Raw genomic sequence first — 16615 nt, forward strand, 5'->3', positions numbered from 1 at the left:
AGCCCATAGCAGGGGTGACAGGCTACCTGCCTTTCACTTTGTGGTTTTAGCTTTAGGTATATAACTATGAGCACAACAAGATCTACAAAAATGGACACTCAGTTTCAGGGGTGTTTCACAGGACAGCTCACCTTCTGCACTGGGATGCTGGGTGCCCCCCAGGACAGCAGGATATGAAAATTTCCTAGCTGAAAACAGAGAACTGTTGCTCCTGGGAGGAAGAGACTGTTTTGGGGGTATAGACCTGACCTTTGCAGAGCTTTGCAAGGTTCCTTTCCTTTCTGAATTACCAAATCTTTGTGGATCACTGTGTGCTTGCGTACCACATCTGAGAGCAAGAGACAATATGCTATTAATAGGTACTTTCACTCTTAACCTAGCCCTATTTTAGATTATGCTACATTTCTCATTTCTTCATGCTACAAAAGCATAGTCCATATGGGTCCTACTCTGCCCCACAAGGTGCAGACTAAGCCCTCCATCTACAGCCTGCTGGGTATCATTCACATATTCCACTTACTTACCTCTGGACAACCTACACCTGGGCTTATAAGGATAGCCTGCTTCTGCAGATGGACAGATACAAAATCCTAACTTGCTGGGCTTGCACCACAAATTCTTCCTGGCTGTAAAGGCTGATTTTTGTGTTTATGTCCTCCAGGCACTTGGCAGAGCCCCTCCTTCACAAGACAAGCAGGCTAACCTCAGCCAACTGAAATAATTTTTGCTTGCCTACTTTATTCCTCCAGATGGGAGCATCTGAAGAAGCTCTTAAAAGCTTATTGCTGGTCTACCTGGGAGCCCTTTGAGGGTGATGGTGAAGTGCCTCCATGCAGAAACACTGGCACTAGGCTTCCCTGTTCACATGCAAATGTGTGAAATCTCACCACAGTCAAAACTTGCTGTTCTTGCCCCATTCCAGGCCTGACAGATAGCCTGGGTGTCTTATCTAGGTAACAGTCTAGGCAAAGAGCTCTATTGCCCATGAAATTATTAGGACAGGATTGTCTGTCTATCATGGGACAGGAGATGTGTCTTTATACTGTTTCCTGCTCTCACTGGTTTTTTGTAGCTTTTGTAGCCCCATCAGGTAGTGCTACAATTTTTGGATTAGTGCAGACAGGTTGCATTCAAAATACACACAATTGAGGTATTTTGGGTGCACAGGATGCAGGAGACCCTGTGGCCTCCTTGAAGTGTTTTTAGAAGTGACTAACTCTGAATGGTTGAAGGTCAATCAGTTTGTGCTGAATGAAATTACTAAGGGGCATCTGGGCTAATTTGTCACCTTTAGCATATCTAAGACAAAAATTCCAAGTGTCTTGCTGAAGTATGGGCACTCTCCTGAATTGCTAGCTCCAGACCTGCCCTTCTGGGGCATGTAATGGGCTGCTAAAGGTCTGGCTATTTTGTGGATTCTTTGCCTTAAGGTCATCTAACAGTTCCCAACACCTACAGGGTAAGTTCCTTTCTGAGTGTCAACTCTAATCTCTGCAAGGATACCAGGAAAATCATCTTTTCTGGGTGGAATCCCACAGTTCTTGTTTTAAGTGCAGCCCAATATTAAAAGATTGTGTATGTGTATTGACTAGCTTTTCTGACAAATCTGACTGGTATCAAGACACATGAACAAGAGCAGAATAACTTTATAAGAAGATTATTTTGTATTTATAAACCATAGCAAAAATATATTAAAACCCACTATATGTTATCTAGCCCACCCAAGTGTTGCCAACATCTATAACATGCACTGTGGTGAGGTGTCCACCTTGGCTGTTCCTGCTGGTCTTTGAGAGGTTATGGGGCTATCCAACCCACCACCTTTTGAATTCATTTCCAGGGTCTGAACCTTCATGTGTTTACCAGTTGACCCTCACAGCTTCTGTGCTGGCACTCTCTCCATAAGCCAGTCTCCAGGGGAACAAGCCTGGAGAGCTCAGCAAGCAGCAGGACACAAAAGCACCAAGCTCTTGCATCACTTCTGAAGGACTCTCTCACTCCTGAGCAGCAATCTGAAGTTATAAATCTCTTTCTCCAGCTTCAGCAGAGACAGTTTAAGAAGAGGTTAACTCCTTGTTTTCGTACAATAGGCACCTTGCAGCATTTGGCTGTGTTCAAAGGTGTGAAAATCCTCTTTATCGGGCTGGAGTAGTTCAGTAGAACTAAGTTCACTAGAAACAGGGCAGAAGATTGTTTTGTCTTGAAGATGCAACAACAGAAGGAGGGAAAATAAAACAAGGTAATGTTTTCACTTATTGTATAGTTAATATTAACAGTTGCAACATGTACATAGACACAAGTAGAAATTAAACAAAACCAGACCCATTAATAAAGGGGCAAAATAAATGAAAATGACAAAAAAATTATCATTAGATATTTACAATGTGCCTCCCACAAAATCTGAATAACAGAGGATGGTCTTGAAGTAGGCTTTAAAAAATAAAACAGGAAATGGAAATAACTCCCCCAAAACAATTACAACCCAGTTGGTTCAGATACTTGTTACCTATGGGATTAGGTAGCAATGTAACAGCAAGAAAAGTGACAATATTAATCCAGTCCAGATACAGGAGCATCTTGTCTCACAGACAATCTTTTTGCTCCTCAAGGAAATGTTCTTGCAATATTCCATGAGTTCCTGGGTACTGCAGTACCTGTATCTCTGCATGGACAGCTATGCAGTCAACAGCAACACAAGCTTTATGAAGGCTGGAGCAATACATGAACGCTGTTAGAGAGGTGATGCTTTGCATACAGTAGGACTAATTGAAGAGAATCGTGGCAAAAGTGGAATCCGCATACAAATATAGAAAGGTGGAAAAAACTTACTTGAACGATAGAAAAAGATTGGAAGGAAGGGAAATTTAGTCTAGCATAACAGGTACATAAGCAAAATGGTAGAAAAAAGTCTGGCAACGTGGAAGATTGTCCCAGACAGGAATTTTTTCATGGGAAATGGACCAAGTAACCTAATTTTTCATGCCTTTTTCCTCCATAAATTCTCTGTGGTTAATAAGAATATGCAGTCTGAAATCTTGTTTAGTAAAACTACATAAGGAGTTACTGCTTACTTTTGTAATTTTCAATACAAAAATTTTACAGGAAAATATGAATTGGTGGGAAGCAACTAAACTTTCAGGTAGCTATAGCTGCATGCAAGCAACTCCAAAGCAACCTGAATTTTGATTACTAAATTGTTGTAAAGATATTTACTTAACACTTAAAGAAAAAAGCAGGGCAGGAAAGTTAGATTTCCAAGTACCTCAAATATTTACCAGTTCCTGCAGCTTGTGTAGCTTTCCAAAATAATATGGTCTACCTACTGTGATTTTTTTATATGTTATTATTTTAGGTCTAGCATTCATGTGTCTCTGATGATGATAAAGGTGGACACCCCCCCCCCAGGTACAGACACAATATGTTAATAAAATTAACTATTAGTTGATCTACTTCTGTTACCTGACTTCCATCTATGCTATCTATTCTGTTTTTTTTTCTTCAAAACCTGTGCAGAGAGACAGCAAGATAATCAATATTTTGCAAAGAAACACTCTAAGTCCCACTTGGCCAACCAGTAATAGTGGTACAGTGTTAAGATCTAAAGCATAGGCTTTGTCAGCTTCAGATATTTATGGAAATACTCATTTCCCAAGGCCATTTTCTACAGTGTACATGCAATATTGTCTAAGTGTTTTTCTTTGCACCTGTACTTTGAACAGTTTTAAGCAAAACAGCAGCGAAGATGCCAGCCCTAGCTGGTATTTGTTTTTATGAGGACTGTTGCTGTTGTTACCTCAGAAGTATTTAGGAAAAGAGGTCCCTCACTGGCAGAAACTTGTATTAGCCAGCTTGTACTCCTTTCTCAGGACGGGTTCAAATTACCTGCTGAAAATTACTCACCGGGTGGTTGTACAGGAGTTTGATGGCCTATGTCCAATCAATCCCAGAGAAAACAAATACTTCCAGCTAGCTTTTTTTAGCTTATTATGAAGCTTCAACATGTTTCAGTGTGGCTGGGATTTGATCCCAAAGGAGTTATAGAACTAGTAAGAAAAAGTTTGGTAAACACTTAACCTAGCATAGGAATTTCCTCTTCAAAAATTTACTTGCTTAATGCCAAAGTGTTGGCAATTAAGTAAAGGTATAATTAAAGCATGAATTTTTCACCTCTTAGAGGAAAATAGTAATGGCACAGTTCTCATTATTCACCAAAAAGGATCTGTTTTCTCGCGCGACCTTCTCTAAAGATAAGTGGTATTTTGGGTTTGTTTTGTTTGTGCCCTCAAACACAAGACTTGTTTGCATAGACAGCAGGCAAGCAAACAGAGTTCTTTCTCAAGGAATTAATGTAGCCACTAAACCAGAATAAACCAATGAAGAGAGTCAGACCTAAATTAAGAATGATGAAGTAAGACAAAGAAATGTAAACATATTTTAGGCATTAACGAGGAAAATATATCAAGCAGTAAGAGTGCCGAGTGGGTGATGTTCTACTAGAGGTTAATAATATTTGTACTGACATGTGGAATAGTGGTAACTGTGACTCAGAAATTACTTCAGAAACCACCATTTTTTCTCAACTTCAAAATATATTCATATTGCAAACACAGCTTCATTGAGCCACTTCAGTTAAAAAAAAAAAAAAGTCAATAACTGAACATATCGGAGTCAAACTGTAAAATCTTGCCTTACACACAACCATAAAGTTATCCTGTGAAAAGTTATGGACAACACACCCAGCTGCTTCCATGGAAAGCACAGCTTCCTGAACGTCAAGGAAGAGCAAAAGTCCCCTCATTAGGATTATAACAGAAACTGAAGTCTTGCACTTGCGTACGCAAACAGCACTTTCTTGTACTTGCAATTAAATGTATTTTTTCCTGAGTTAGTTGCTGGCTTGCTGAAGAATATAAACAGGTGAAACTGAACTGCATTTTCACTTGCTTATAGCATGCCTGATCCAGTGACCTGGATCAGTATTTTGTTTGTGACCAATCAGTGATTTACAGTTTTCTAACTTCATCTGCGCAGTTTATCATGGAATTAAAACAATGTCTAATTGTTGATAAAAATCAAGTACTTATACCTGATGCAGGAACAGGCCATAAAAGCTTGCCTAGCTGCCAGTAAATATAAAGAGGACACTTTATTGTTACCCTTTTATAACAGGTTAATCAACAAGTCTCCAAGAACTTTTACAAATATTTGGTTAAATGTGAAAATAGCTATACTCCTGATAATGCATACCATTAATTCCCTTTTACAGAGCAAGAAATGGATGCAGATGGAAACAAGTTCACCAAAGTTATACAGCAAATCTGGAGCTGAACTAGGATTGAAAGTGAAAAAAACCTAACTCTATTATTCAGACAAACAAAAGGCAATTCTTTTCGGATACGATTTAGTTTTATCTCTGGTTATCTCATGCAGGTATTCAGAAAATTTCAGCTGCTCAAAAGGTCTTGTTCCATTTTTTTTTTACTTCTGTAGCATAGAATTATTACCAAAGAAAGGAAAATCAGTGGACTTCCTGGATCTATAAAAAATAACTTATTTGTTAATATAAGATGTCTTGTGCAACATTCAACGTTTTAAAAGCAAATTGTAGTTAAATGATCAGTTAAGAAGATCTGGTTCCACTAAATCAATGTTAATTTTGTCCAAGATTACATTTGGATCCAAAACAACACTTTTGGTTTCTAATTGGAAAAAACCAAAAATCTTAATTTAAGATTTATTGTGCTTTGTTTCTTTTTATTTTCCCAATCAGTATTTTTCTGTATGCACTAGCAAAACTAAATGTATTTGATTCTAATCTCTCCCAAAACACAGTTCTGTCACTAAGTGTTTAAAGCCAATTGCATAAGAATTGAGTAATATTCCTTTTGAAAATTCATATTAAATAAAATATTTTAAAATGTAAGTCAAAATGTGTTTGTGTGATTTCTTTTTATAAGAACAGTGAGATCAGTCTGCATCGAAACCCATATTCACTGATGCACTGTGGTTGCTTCAGGCCTGTTTGCTGGCACACGAGTAACTATAAACCTGGTTTAACTGGCTGAGTAGTTTGGATTTATGGCTGCTTTGTGTTAGAAGTGCAAGACAAAGCTAACAACCAGATCAGTGAAAAAAAAAGTCCTGAATTTCAGGGACTTCGTACAATATCATACAAAATTGTACAATAAATTAAAGTTGTCATTCAATTTCTGTGCCACAAGAGTAGCATTATTTTAATGTGAATAGCAGGTCAAATTTGTAGGTCAAATTCTATTACGGTGTAGGAAAATGTAGCTGTATTTACATGGTGCACCCAGAAAAATCCAACAAAGAGCAGTATTTGAATTTTTATTCTCTCTTGTTTTAGAATAACAGACAAGAAACCCACTGAAACAACATGCACCTAAAGGAAAGTTAGGGTCTCTTATTATTCCTGACAGTTTCTTCCCTCTGGGAGAGACCAAAGAATTTCATAACTCTGAGACTGTCTTTGTCTCTATACTAGAAAGCTAAACTGGGAGGAAAAAGAAGAGACCCAAGAAGAGCTAGGACAATTTTCTGATTTTTTTCACCTGTGCAGGGCTTGAAACTCCTAAAAAAGTTTCTGAAAGGCTGGGAAAGAAGTGAGAAAGTTTACAGGGACACACCTTTCTAATCTGCAGGCACATGAGACCCTCTCCTAGTTCCCAGATAACAGGGTAATTGGTTTAAGGAGTTGTGTTTTTTCAGCATATTTAGTTAATACTCTAACAAAGGACTACCTCCTGTTTCACAGGCGTTCAACAGTTAGAAAAAAAGATTATTTTTGAAATTACCCACCCATTTATTTTGATTTTCAACTATACCTGCAGCAGGTAAATTTATGTGTCTTTATTCTTGGTAATACCAGCAGATGCAAATGTACTTCCAAAGTCAACATACATTTGGTTTAAGCTTAGTTATTAAATGACTAATTAAGTTTCCAGGTTTGATGTAGTTTTATGGGTGAGTGCATAACTGTAGCGTCTGTCATAAAGTGTCAACCACAGAGCTCTCATGGTACTGATGAAAAAAAATGCATAGAGGACTCCACCGCAGTAAGGCATAACGAGATACCTGGTGCTTAAAGCTGGGTTGTGAAAACGAAGGAGGTGGTGAGTTGGGTGAGCCAGTTCCTCATCTGAATGTTGTTTTTTTGTGGGTTTTTTGTTTTTTTTTTTCTTTTTTTTTTTTTCCCAATTGTGGGCGTTAGCACCGAATTTCCTTGGAGATACCTCTAATTCTAGTTCTATCAGTGTGGTAAAAGGAAGTCTCATGCTGTAGTCCCAAAGTGGCAAGGGCAAACTCATCCTGACGTGCTTTGAGTAAGTACTCTGCAGTTTGGCTTTGGAGAGACCTTACCTCCCTCTCCCCTGGGTTTTTGATTAGACACTAGAAACACAGGCAAAAATTCAGAAGTACAAAAGACGGTAGAGTAAATGACATGATGGGTGTTAAGAGAGTAAGAGATGAACTATGAAGAGAAAATGCCGCAGAAACAAAACGAGTTAGGATTAATGGGTGGGTAGAGCTACCTCAAAGAATAACAGAGGTGTCAGAGGAAGCCAAAGGTATCATGTAGTAGGATGTACAATGGTAGGTGAAGCCAGACACTTAAAAAGATCAGTTTATTTTACATGCCGAAATTCAGATGCTTAGCACCAGTCTATAGAAGCGTTAGCTTGTATGTCTGTAAAAATCAAAAGAAAACAAAGAAAACACCCAAACATCCTTCCCCTGCCCCACATGCACATAAATATGGAGGAAGTGGTTCACCAAACATTTAACTACTAGTATTTAAGTGAGAGAAAAGTGTTTGGAGTAAGTGCTGAGCTGAGCAGCGTTAGGCTGGGTCCTGGTGAAGCTCTCAGACACCTGGAATTCTGGGCGGTGAACTCAGGGCTCCTCAGCAAGAGAAAGTCCCTCTCCAGCCGAGGACTCGCCTGCCCCTCGCAGAGCACGCAGGCACTCTGAAAAACCAAACCCTGCCCTCATCTCTCCTTTAAAGGTTGCTTATAATCCATTAATAAAATGAACACTCAGCACCCTGCTCTGCAAAAGCCAGCTCGCATAATTAAAATACAATAATACACACATACAACTATTTTGGAAGAGATTACAGGGCCGCGAGCTCGGTCCTCGACTAGAAAAGACGAGCTGAACAGCCCTGACAGCTTCTGCTGCCAAGAGGAGGCAGTGTCCCCCTCCCCACCTCCGCCGCCTCCCCTGCTCCAGCTCTCCTGTTCCTTTGACCTTTGTTAGCAAGCTGAGTTAACCTTGGGGAATATTAACCCAGTTTAAAAAAAAAAAAAAAAAAAAAGCTTTTACCACGTTAAAGATCTGAAAGGCCAACCCTTTAGTGAGCCAGTCACCAGCCTGAAGGAAGGGAGGGAAGAACTGGGGGGGAAAAGGTGGGAATGTACTGTTCACTGACCAGCTTGGCCCTCTCCGAGAAGAAAACGTGTTAATAGGGGTAATCAACGAGCTGCTGGCTTATGCCCAGATCTTCAAGTCTGTAACTAAGCAAAGCGCCACTCGTTTTAATGGAGCTGCACTGAATTCCCCCCCAGCAGGTCTGGTGTTGTTTTGTAGCGGTTGTTACGTGGGTCCTTCCTTGTAAAGAGTTTAAAACTTCTGGGGCAGAGGAGCACACTGCTCCTCAGCACAGCGTATTTGTTACCTGTTACTGTGTCCTTCTGCCCAATTTTGTTTATAACACCTAAATTGATGTAATACCTTAGAAGTGGCTACATATAGACAATATCAACTTACAGAGGAACCAGGCTATTTATTTTACGTCTCCCTTTCTCCTTATCTGTAGCCATTGTGCAAGACGTTCGGACAAATCCTAAGCGAGATCCAGGATAGTCTTAAGCTCAAAAGAAATACCTTTTTGAAACATAAATTGTTAGGTATCCTAATAACTAAGTGAGCTTTGTCTTGAGAGAGGATCTAGACATCATCAGTATGGGAGTACATAACCTCCAAATGACCTTCAAAGAAAAAAAGACGTGGATTTCCGAAGCAGGGAAATGTTCAGGTTCTCCTGTAGAGCAGAACAGATCTTGAGGGATCTCTCGTTGATGAGCATGTGGTCATCTCTCCATGGCCATGATGCCAAGTGACAATTTGCAGGGCCATTTCCCTCTGTCTTGGTAAGGAAACTTAATGGGGAAACCTTATGACTAGATACTCTGCTTCAAACCTAAAATATCTCTAAGCTCTGAAGGCCACTGACAGATTTACTGTAGATTAAAGAAAAGGACATGGCACACAGGCACACATGTTAAAGAACCACAGAAGGTGACAACGCAGTGCATTTTGCTTGTGACTTGAGATGATTTTACATTTTACTTCAGGTAAAATTTGAGGTCCAGTTCCTGCAACTGAATCCATACTGGAAAATTACTGAATCTCACTGATTCCTTTTGGGAGAGCATGAGCAGAAATAGCCCTACGAAAAGGCTCAGCTGAAAAGTCTAAGCTAAAATTTAAACATGTTTTAGCCAATACTCCTTATGCTTTTGTACTACAGGGTCTGGAGATACATAGTTCTCTTTGAATAAAGACATAGAGCTGGAAAAATACTGAAGGTATGATCTGGGCTTCTTGGTGCACTTGATGTAATTCCTTGATAAGCATTTGAAAATATAAACAACCCCCAAACACTTATGATGCCAAACTTGTGTACTTTGCCTTATCTGTAGAGATGTTAAGCATAGCATGCAGCAATATTGTAGCTAATTTGGAGCTGTTATTAAGAGTGAGTAGAATTTCTTCAAACACCTACGCACTTTTCCAGTTGTACTCTGAGGTTTTGGGATACAAGTGGATTTTTTTTTTTTTTTGCAGTGGAGCTCAGCTTTGGCAGAGAAAAACCTCACTCATCGGTAGATGTGCTTTACAGTAGAGTTACCACAAGTCTCTAGAGCGTTGTAAGTAACATGACAGTTGAGATCGCAGTAATTTTTCAGAGTGCCCCTTTATTAAGTGGTCCTAAAAGGCCAAAGAAAAAGGAAGTTAATTTCCCTGGGCTGGGTATTTTATGAGCAATCTTCATGAGCTCCTGAGCTGCCCCGTTCACGGAAGCGTTGTGGCTTCTTATTTGCATACAACACCCTGAAACGCAGACGACTAAAGACCGATGCGTAAGTCCGAAACGGGCCCGGGCCCCTCACCACGGAACGCTTTAGGCTACAACAGCAAACCCCCCCAAAACCCGGCAGAGGTCCGACCGGGGGAGCCGCCGCACCTCCGCCCCCGGGGACCGGGGCCGTGGGGGGGGTCACACCGGGAGGCACCGCCGCCTCCTCCTCGCCCCCGGGCTCCCTTTGCTTCCCGCCGGCTCGTTTGTTTTGCAAATGCCCCTGAGAGGAGGAGGAGGAGGGCTGGGGGAAGGGGCAGAGGGGACCCGCTGTCTGTCTGGGGGCCGCTGCCGGCCCCCACCGGGCAGGAGGGGTTGCACGGCCGGGCCCCCCGGGCCCTGCGGCGGCGGCTGGCGGGGGGGAGCGAGGCGGGCGGCGGGCGGCGGCCTCCTCCCCGCCGGCGGCGGGAGGAAGGGGCCGGGCGACGCATCCACCTGGCGGCACCTGCCCCTTCCCCGCCGCTCCCCACCTCCCCCGCCGGGAAACTCCTCCCCGGCCCCAGCGGCTGCTGCCGGCTCCCTGCGTCCCGTCCCGGCTCCGTTCCGCTCCGCTCCGGCGGGGGCAGCCCCAGGTGAGCGCGGCGTTCCCCGCCGCCCGGCTCGGCCCCTTCTCCCCTCACGGGCTCTCCTCTGAGGCAGAGCGGAGCCACCTCAGGGCCGGGCGGCTCCCGAGGGCCGGAGGGTGCCGTCGCCCCCGGGACACACACCCACACACACCGTCTCGGCTGCCTCGAGTTGCGCCTGCGGTTATTGGCTTTTAATGAAGGAACTTTGGCTTTGCTTCGAGGGGGGGCGCGGAGGGAGCCCGGAGATATCTGAAAATCCCCGTCCCGCGGGGGTAGGGCTCCCGGACGTAAGCTCGGCCCTTCCAGCCGTGTTTCACCCGGTCGCCCCCTTTTCCGCAGCCGGTTTCTCTGCTGGTAGGTGCAGTGCGGAAAGAGTGGCGCTTCCCCGCGGGGCGGTGGGTCGGGCACGGGCGGGAGCTGAAGGAGGACGGAAGAGCTTGGACGGGGGTCGTGAAAAGTGAATAACGCGATCCGGCGAGGTGCGGGGAGGAAGGGTGCGGGGTGCTGGACGCACGCCAGCGCTGTCCCACCTCGTACTTCTCGAGGTTGTCCGTTTCTTGCCGTTGTGGTGAAGGGAGACGAGAGGCTGAGGGGTCAGGCAGCGTTTTTCAAGGTCACGGAGCAAGTAGTCGCTCATATGGAGGATAAAATAGAATAGCATCTAGTTCTGGGGCCTTTTTGTTGTGTGTTAATGTCGCCACTGCTTTGGTTTCTTGCAAAAGCGCTGATTTCTGGTTACAGTTGTCGCAACTTGTCAAGTAATTTTGGAAGAGTAACTTTGTCGATAAGAGTGCCTTCCCACAGGAGCCATATCCTTGAAACTTCTGGGCCAAAGCTTTGAATGCTGAAATCCACCCCACTCTGCCCCTCCCCTCAGGTGGCTTTACTGATGATCATAGCTTCCCTGGACCTTGAATTTCACCTCGGGTTTCTGGGTGGGTGGGTGTCAGTGAATTTAAGGGACCATTCTCACATTGTGCCTTTGTCCTAAGTATCCCTGTTTGCCCTGTGTAAAGTGACACTACTGCCTTTAGTGCTTTAGAAAGAGCCAAAGGAAGCAGCTTCACCTGTGAAGGATGATTTGCATCAACTAAGGCAGCGTTAGGCAGGGGAAGAGGTGGACGTTGTGTGTGGCACAGATCAATGAAACAAGGAAATGATTGCAGTTGGGGCTGTTGCCTACCGGTATCAACATAAATGTAAAGCCAGAGGTGGACTAAGATAGTATTTGATGTCAAAGTAGGACTTAATGTTAACTTAACTTTTTTCCTTTTTCCTTTCGTTCTTAAACTGTTAAAAATTATACTGGGACATAGGAATGAAAACCTAGGGCAAATGTATCATGGTAGTCTAGCCTGAAAATGGAAATAAGTTGAAACTATGTTCCTGGATGTTGACGGATAAACAAAGTGAAACAGTATTCTAGGATGCTGGTCAAAACATTTCTCTTGGAGTTGCTGTTCCTGGCGATACAGGCTCTTCCTCCTGTGTCAGGCAAGGGTCAGTCCGCACTGAGTAGTTCTAGTGCCGTGACGGTAGCTCAGCTGTGTCTGTGCTACTACATCAGTACTTCTCCTATGTCTTTGATACATGGGTGGATCCCTAAACCTGTCTCTGGCAATACGAGCCTACCTGTGGAGTGAATTCAAACCTTCTGCCAGCAGGCTTGCTTTTCTTTCTTATCTGCCATAGACCCCTTGGAAGTGGTTTACAGCTCCTCAGGATCTGTAGTTCACAGGGGGAAAACAGCTGACCTGGACAAATATCTAAATAAGTCTGATTTGTTAACATTGCTAGACTTTATTTTTCTGTGGAGTGGGTACCTTCTGGTACTGTATTCATACAATATTCATTTGCAACTCAAATATGGTAAACAAGTATTCTTGAGAACTTTTTTTCCTTCCTGGAGGCTTTCAGTGCTGTAGACAGAGACTTGAATTTTACTGCCAGAAGATGAGGTTATTTGCTTCTGCCATGGAAGGAGAAGGGCAGAGGCAGAACCGGGAATGTAGTGTAGGGGAAGAAAGCATCCAAATGCCAGGCTGGCTGCTGCTGCCTCCTCTAGCAACGCTGGGATCTGTGCACATGAGCTGGTGGGTGCTGTGGGCAATGGCTGCCTCTGCAGTTGTTGTCTGACCAATAAGTCCATCTTCTACCATGACAATAAATCTGGTTCTTCTGGGCTCTCGGTCCTTTCTGTTTCAGAAATGGATTTTTTTTGTAGGGTCTTCTGCCACTCGTCATCCACTCAGCTAGGCCACAGCTTTTCAGCCTCCTTTCCCACCCCACCGTTCTAACAAAGGCACGTGATGTACTTGTGACAGGCTGAGTTTCGTGGTAACAACTGTTTTCAGAGAAGACAAATAAGGTGATTATTCGTAGTATGAATACAGCATCCTATAACTGTTTAAAATGAGACTGCTATGCTCAGAGCTTTTGAATGCCTTTTTTTTGCATGCGGAAGTAGTATTAATCTTAGTTTGCTGGCCTTAGGAATACTGTTGTGGACTTTATTTGAGCTGCTGGTAGTGCTTATCAAGAGGTACTGTTTTTTTACACCAGTTGATAAATAGTTCTACAGTTTAATGATATTTTAGGAGCTAATCTAGAATAGCTTCAAAGCTATTTCTTAGGAGATCTAAGAATGTCGAGGTACTATTTTTTTGTGGCAACCTTTCATATAAATATTTACATAGTTTTGTATAGTTCTCTGCAAGATGTGTAATGTTACTGCATAGGCACACCGAGTAGAGCTTACCTCTATTGAGAAGGTTAGCTGAAAGGCCAGGACATTGGAAGAACCTGATATTGATGACTTTTGAGACATTCATTTGCTTGTCAATTTGTCTTTGACCCCTTCGAGAGGATAAATTTTACCCTGTGGAGTAAATTACATTCCCTTTTTTTAATTGTCGCAATAAAAATATTTAGTACTACTTCCTGAAGAAGTATCAAGGCAATCTTAATGAAATGAGATGAAAATTCTTATTTAGTTCCTTTCCTTTTTCATACATAACTGGATTTATTTTTTTTTTAACCTTTCTATACTTCATTTGCAAGTCATGATAATTTTTTAGTGCTGCCTGTTAAACAGGAATCTTTACCATGTTTCTTTTCTCTTGTCCAGGTAGCAGAAGTAGGAATCTCCCACTGTGTGAAAGGTTCATGTAAATGAATCTGGAATCACCTCTTTGCTTGTTTTCTCTCTTCTTATGTTTTTTATTGCCCCTCCTCCCTTTCCTCCCCACCTTCATATCATGGTTATATTGTGCTTAAGGTTACGCTACTGAAACTTCTAGGTGGTCATAAAACAGTTGGGAATAAAAAAAATGAAAGCATACTTCCTTTATAGCATCATCAACAAAAGCCATAATTTGTTGGCTTGCCCTTTTTTAAGATTGAGCTTTGCACTGGAATTACTCCTTGGCTATCTTAATGAGTTTTGGCAGTTTGTTCATTTGCATGTACTGTATTTCTTTATCTGGATAAAGGGAACTGGTAACTTTTTCAATGTGTCACTGTGTTAGTGTTCATGTAGAGTGTTTGGATGCTTTTATGCTTCTTCCTTTTAGAAGCTGAACTTGACTTCATGTGTTTGGCTTTTAACTCTTCTGTCCTCTCCCTTCTTCCTTGTTTGCATGCAGTTGCTTTTACATAGGTCTAACTGTGAAGAACTACTTTGGGTTTTTTGTTTCTGTTGTTTTTCAGTTGTTAATACCTGTCATAAAGCCTAGCAAACAGCTAATGATGTTTCTATTTCAGGAAATAGCACAAAACATGTATTGAAGTAATACGTAAATGCAGGAAGCATACTGTTGCCAATATAACTCTGGCTTCATTGGCCAAGTTGAATTCACAGTGTTATATTAGTATATCTGAAGGTAATTATTGCATCCTATTGACTTAGGCGTCTAGACATGGAAACAACATACAGTGATCTCTATATAAAAGCTTGTGGAAAGTAATATAGCTAGTGGTACTTGCGGAACTCTACGCCTCCAAAGCATGGTACTGCTCTTAATTAGCAATTACAACATGGTGTGTACTAAGGAAGTACCATTATTATTTCTTGCATGGAGAACTAGGGTAAAAGCCAGCAAGTCTGATTTCATTAACAAAATTGTGGTTCAATCTTTAGGGTTTCTTTGCCTTTCATTCTTTCTGTTGTCTTTGTGGGATGTTGGCTCCTGACTAGAGAAGGACACACGCAGTATAAAGGAGTCATGACCTGCTGCTATAAGGAGGCAAAAGCGGAGGCTCATCTTTGCCCAACTGTAGCGAGGTGAGGGGCTTAGGAGGATGGGGCGGTGAGGACCACTTACAGCTGAGCAGCATGACTCTATGCTTGGTACTTTTTCTGTCCAGAGGAGAGAGTGGTTGTCACTGCGGTAGGGAGGAGGACAAGCCTTTGGAGGACTAGGAAGATAGTCTAGGCAGTCTATATTCAGTTAAGCACTATGTTATCAAATGAAGTACAGACCAACTCTACTGCAACTTTTGCTTAAATATAAAGAATTGATTTGCAGAAATCTGTAGAAAAACTAAAAAAGCTACTGGATTAAATTTGTTTTGAATTAATCTAATATTTTCAATTTGTTTTTATTCTGACAACTTTTATTGGAAAAAATGATGTATTTTTTTAATCTTAATGGCTCACGACAGAACTTTAATTATAACACTCCTAAGGCATATGTAAGAAGAAGCTAAGGTATTTCAAGTAATAGTTGCAAGCTGTGAGGCAGTACGTTTCACTGTATTGATCGGTATGCTATGTCGGTGATGGCTATGCATTTTCTACTCTTATTATTGCCTGTCATTAGAAACAGTAGCATTATTTATTCACTTTCAGAGTTATGAAACAGAAGCACACTTGATTTTGGATCTTCTGTGTTGCTGGAGGTCCAAAAGCTGGTTCTGCTCCATCCATACTGGAGTACGCTGAAGGTTTTGAAATTCAAGGGCTTGACTGCATATGAGTGATGGGTCCTTTCGTTATTTGGGTATACTTTTTCCAAAGCTAGAAGCTGTTAGCAAGCTGACCTGCAAGGCTGTGGCTCCCTGGGCCCTGTCTCTTACACGTTCAAGCCTGCTGTGGGGGTGAGTTCCATCCCTGTTTCCTTGCCTGGGGATCTCTGTACCCTTTAACTCAACCAGCTCACTTTAAAGGATTCTTGAGGTTTGTTTCTCCAGATGTACCCAGTAAAGTGCCATTATAGCTCGGCAGACATCAGGAGGAATGACTGGCAGTGGGAGGGAAGGATAGTTGTGCATTCCCACTAAACTCTTCTGCACCTACTCTACTTTTATGTGGGATCTATTTAAACTTGTCTGATGTGTGAGGTGAGTTAGGGGCCAAAGTATTGGAGTGAGATAAGCCAGACCAGTATCTTCTAGCTCTATAACTGTTGGGATGCAGAGTGTTTGACAGGTCACTTGTTTCTCCGTGACCCAGCTTCCTTATCTGTGAAGTTGTTGCAGTACCCTTGATGTATTTGTAAAACATTTTGAAGTGTATCAGTGATGCTTATTTAAGAAAACTAGATTGTATCATTATTGGATGCTACACATCAATTTTTGCCTTAAATGTTTGCAAACTAATGGGAGCCCAGTGGTTCTGGTTTAATCTGTTTTTAATGCACTGGTAAATGTGTATGTGTAATAACATGGAAATCTGTATGTACCTATGACTTCCCTGTGTTTGGTGGTGTGATAACAGAAAATTGTTATTAATCAGAATCTGGATGGGAAATAGATTAACAAAGACTAAATTGGGAGTGATGGTTGAAAGCCAGTTAAGAACAGAGATTTTTTTTTTCTCACTTCATTTAAAAAAAAAAAAAGGCAAAACCAACCAAACCCCCACAAGAGTGAAGAAGACTGTCATCTG

This window comes from Buteo buteo, chromosome 8, assembly GCF_964188355.1.
Source record: "Buteo buteo chromosome 8, bButBut1.hap1.1, whole genome shotgun sequence".
Lineage (NCBI taxonomy): Eukaryota > Metazoa > Chordata > Aves > Accipitriformes > Accipitridae > Buteo > Buteo buteo.